General features: G+C 38.9%; 1 protein-coding gene across 7 annotated transcripts in view; it reads left to right on the top strand.

Moving 5' to 3' along the window:
* Nucleotides 1-5,064, top strand: part of ATP2C1 (ATPase secretory pathway Ca2+ transporting 1) — a 51,778-nt gene that overhangs the window by 10,665 nt on the left and 36,049 nt on the right. The window lies entirely within an intron of this gene.

Raw genomic sequence — 5,064 nt, 5'->3', positions numbered from 1 at the left:
TCACTTTGCCACTGTTCTGTGGCTGGGACCTATGTTGAAGCTCCAGAAGCACCTTGCCTTCTAGACAAACAGGGGAGGGTAAGATGGCATAAACATCTAGTGAAATAGATATTTTTTAGGTGATTGTTAGCTAGAGACTGTGGAATCTCAGCTGTGATGCTGAGCAATGATCTGTTGAAATGGAGAGCTTGAAGGTGGACAATAAGATAGTTAAAGATCTGGCTCTCCAAAACCTCTAGCTACCATGTCCTAATGAGTAGAAGATTTTGAACTGAATCTTCATATCTGATGGAACTCTCAGAAAAGAGGATTACTTCCATTCTGGGTAGAGTCTTTTCCTTAAAGATTCTTTTCCCAGCCAAGAGTCTGCCCAGCAGGAATTGTTTCCAAAGTCCATGCGCAGACACATGGAGGCTCAAGCCTCTGTGCCTATTGATATCTAGTTGATCTCTAGCCCTGTGTGCTTTTAGGATTCCAGACAGTGCAGAAAAAGGTAAGCACTTGGTATTTTATTATGTTACTGTGTGCACAGATGGTCTTTTTAAACCTTTTAGTGTACATCACATATAGTTTGAGCATACGGAAAATTCAGGAAATGGGAAGCTTCTAAGTTTTAGTCTGTTCTGTGTTCAGTGAAACTCAGTGAAATACCTTTTTATTAGGTTTTTGAACACTACTGTTTTTTTAAGTGTGGGAAAGGTAGATAAAAAATGAAAGCTAATTCTTACAGTGGGTGAGGAAGTGCTGGTTCTTTTGGGATCCCAATAAGAAAGGCACGAACACTTGATAGGCAGATCACGAGTAATAACTCCGAAAAGGTGATAGCAAGTTATGAAATCATATGTCCTTTCTGATGCTTGTAATCCTGAGATGATGTGGCTTGGGATGGATCTCTGGTCAGGGCATGGCATGCTGTAGATCTTGTTTGCTTGTTATTTATTAGTACTGTCACGTGGTTTTGCTCACAGTGCAGATTCATCCATCACTGAATCCATCATAGCAGTGGTGTCTGGAATGTAGGCTTTGTTGTCTCTTCGGCAACATGCTCTAATATTAATAAGGATTAATAAAACTGCAGTTCCTGAGCAAGGTGCTTATAATATTTCAAGTGGAAAAGGCAGTGTACTGTGCATAAAATTACACATTGATTATGTGGGCATTCATTAATTGTGCTATTGATTAGATGCAGCATGACTCAGTAATGATCACGTGGTATTTGTGACAGTCATGTACCTGAATGTGGGTCACTAACTGCTCATCCAGCTATAGTCTTACATGTGGATCATCACAAATAAGTTGAAAGGTCTTTGTAGTACTTGAGTTGGCTTGAAAGGGGTTCAGTTTTACCGGGACTGATGGGATAGATTAAGGTGGACTTAGTGAGCTGTTCAGGTGGACCCAAAGATTCAGAAGAAAGAATCTCAAAGAAAGAATCAAAATTTCTCTCAGTACTTCAACTTAAATGAACATCTGAATTTGTTTTGTTTTGGTTTGTGTTTTTTTTTTTTTTTTTTTCCACTTTTGCTGTTCTCTATAGTTTTGTTTTTCTCCTACCTTTGTGTTTTACCCTTTGAGGTCAGTTGAGTAGCTTTATGCAACATTTACAGGGCTTTATATTAGCTAATTAACCAAAGTGTTTTGATCACCAGTTTGTTTAAAAATAGATTTTGCTATGAGAGTGTTCTAAATTTTTGGACAGCTCCTGGTCAATGTAGGTCCCACCATTTGCATTCTCTGAACAAGAAGGGCTAAAATTTCCCCTTAAAAATAATTGTAAAAGTATCTTGATGTCAGGGAGCCCTTATGATTAAAATGGACTCATCCTGCTAAGCTGAGAAAAACAAAGGTAGAGGTAAGTTGTTGGTACTTGGTATTGGTCATGGTAGAAAGAGGGTAGGCAGACTCTTGTAGCATCTGAGGAAGAAGAAACAATAATACGTTACTGTTGACTAATTAACTAGATTTTTCTTCAGAGGAAACAGAAAGGAACTGTGAATTTCTGGTAGTGTAACCCTTCCAGATGAATTTGTATTAATTTTCATAAACATACTTTGGTCACGGTTCCATAGTTATATGATTGATGCATATTTCTTGGCCTAGAAATGATAGTGTGTACACTGGAAGGGGTCCAAGAAAAGCCCTTCCTGAGGCAGCTATTTATTTTTGTTAGTTAGCATCCTGCTGCTTTGTTCCTTACTAGAGTTAGCTGGAAGAGGGGGATGGGAAGCTGTAGTCATAGCTCCAGAAGCTTCAGTGATCGTGTACGTGCTGCCTATCTGATATCTGCCATAGGCCAGTATAATTTCTTAGCCCACATTTTCTTTATCCGTGTAAAAACTTGGCCTGCAATGAAGTGCTGAACTATTTTAAGGTATCAGCTGATAAATGCCTGAAAATTAATTGCAGCATAGGATGGGAAGGCATCTTGCTATATGTGGGTTGTCTCCTTTAGTACAGAATGCTGTGGTTTTGGGAATAGCTTCTGTTGGAGACCTTAGAAGGTGTTGCAGAAGCCCAGATCTCTGGTGTGCAGCTCTGGGCAGCAGTGCAGAAGACTTCAGAGAGCACTTGCCAGCAGTATTCAATAAGTAATTTTTCTCTTGTATTCTGGAACTAATGCGTAGTAAAAGCAAAATCATTGGCTTGAATACAGTTCTTGTGGTTCAGCAGATAGTAAGCACAACTGTTTTTTGGGCTTCAGTCTTTTGGTGTTAGCCACTTCATATTTTGTGAAGGGGAGAGGGATCCGTTTCTCACTGGCTGAGCAATTGAATTTAGTTTGTGGCAAAGTGTTAGATATTTGAAATTGTTCTTTTCTGAACTACAAGTGTAGTTTAATCTACATAGATTATAAAGGGTTTTTAGAAGTTAGATGAGGATCATCTAGAATTGTCACACAATATGTAATTTCGCTCTGTTGAAAGGAGCTGGCTATAAAAAGACCTTCTGAGTCTTTATCTTTCTGATGCTATACCAGATTTTCTCTGTAGGTTTTTTCACTGCATACAATACAGTGTTCTTCATTAAAGTGGGAGATAAAGTGAATGAAACACATTCAAAATGAATGGCTTTTTGAGTGTCACAAAAAGCTTGTCAGAATAAGCTTTGTTGTAGCACAGTAGTTCTGCATTAATAAAGATTTATTTGGAAAAAACCCCAAATCTCTGAGAATACCTTAACATTTCTGTTTAAGGATATTTGAATTCTTAAAATATCCTTTAAAATCATGTTATTAAACTTCCCAAAGTCCTAATTGATAATATTAGGGAAATAACCAGTTATGTTTCCTTTTTTGGAGTTGTTATTTGTGTTTAGCAGTGATGTCATTTGGTGTAGGGAAAAAGATTTTTCTCAGCACTAAAATTTGTAATGGCTATCAGTTCACTTCTGCCTGCTCTTACTGGGAAGGTTTGGTTTCTCAGCATTTTAATTGAGGTTGTAGTGTCATCTTGGTCAAAGTCATATGTTTGTGGGTTTGTTTTGGAACAGCACTTAGGCTTAATGGTTTTCAGCTCTAAACTGGTGTCTGGTAGCTACATAGGAAATTAGCCATCATATTCGAGTGCATGGCCAACAGTGTGCGATATGGAAAGTGAAGATTGCCATACCTCTTTTAGGGCATAAAATGCTGGAATCTTTTAATCTTGAAGTATTTTAAGTCCGAGCATCCCTAGAGGAGATTTATACAACACATGCAGTAATTATTTTCTAAAGCATAAACCCAGCTATTGAAATTCTGTGAAAGTGTAATGCAAAAGCCATTTCTGTGGTCTGCATGTTGGGTATCTTCCAGCAAATGGAGCGGGGTGTGTGTGTGGCGTGATGGCAAGTTGCTAATTGTGGGTGCAGTAAGATAGTGAGCAGGAAGAAAGAGTATCACTCCAGCTTCTCATCTAATAAGCAAGAATCAGGAACTCAGACGTTTTATTAGATTTCAGAGCAGTGCTGAGCTGTGCAATCGATGTTGTTATTGCACTGTTCTGCAGTTCACAAAATTTTAACTTCCTAAAATTACAGGAAAACATAACTTTTCATAGCATTGACTTGAAGCTTTTGTACTGTAGTCAAGTTTCATGATTTCACTTGCATCTCTGCTCTTTGAGGTTTTCTTGAAAGGACATTGAGGTGCTGGAGCGGGTCCAGAGAAGAGCAACGAGGCTGGTGAAGGGACTTGAGCACAAGTCCTATGAGGAGAGGCTGAGGGAGCTGGGGTTGTTTAGTCTGGAGAAGAGAAGGCTCAGGGGTGACCTCATCACTCTCTTCAACTACCTGAAGGGAGGTTATAGCCAGGTGGGGGTTGGCCTCTTCTCCCAGGCAACCAACAACAGGACAAGGGGACATGGGCTCAAACTCTGCCAGGGGAGGTTTAGGTTAGACATTGGGAAGACATTCTTTACGGAGAGAGTAATAAGGCATTGGAACGGCCTACCCAGAGAGGTGGTGGATTCACCATCCCTGGAGGTTTTTAAGCAGAGATTGGATGTGACCCTTAGTGCCATGATATAGTAATTGGGGTTGGACTTGATGATCTTGGAGGTCTTTTCCAACCCGATCTATTCTATGATTCTATGATTCTTAATGGTGTTTCTCCTTTGTGTACAAGAAGATTTAAATAAACCTGCTTGAAAAGCCTCCTTCCTCTTCATTAATGAGCAGAAAGTAGCAGGCAGTGAAATTTATCTGGAGTGATAACTTTCTGACCAGAAATTGCTGATTATGAGCTAAAAGATTATTAACATATTTAACTGTTAGAATCTTTTTCATCACTGAACACATCGTTATAGAAATTGAGACTTCTCAGTTGCATGTCCAGTGTTTTCTCTTATTATTGCAAGTGGTAACTGCATGAAAATATGCTGAATTTTAGATTTTTTTTTTTTTAAGTGACATATTTATAAAAAACTATCCTTTAATGGCATTAACACTGACTGACTCTGGTGTGCATCATTTGAAATGAAACATTGGTGCTCTCCTTCCCTTCAGACCTTGGTTTTGTTTCTAGGTTGCACGTCTTCAAAAAATCCCTGATGGTGACAATGAGACAATGATTCCTGTACTGTCTTC

The sequence above is a fragment of the Empidonax traillii genome, unplaced genomic scaffold, assembly GCF_003031625.1.
Source record: "Empidonax traillii isolate 1590-97213 ecotype Southwest subspecies unplaced genomic scaffold, ASM303162v1 scaffold19:size3308961, whole genome shotgun sequence".
Classification (NCBI taxonomy): Eukaryota; Metazoa; Chordata; class Aves; order Passeriformes; family Tyrannidae; genus Empidonax; species Empidonax traillii.
Note: the sequence above shows the minus strand (reverse complement) of the source record. Positions and strands in the feature narration are given on the sequence as shown.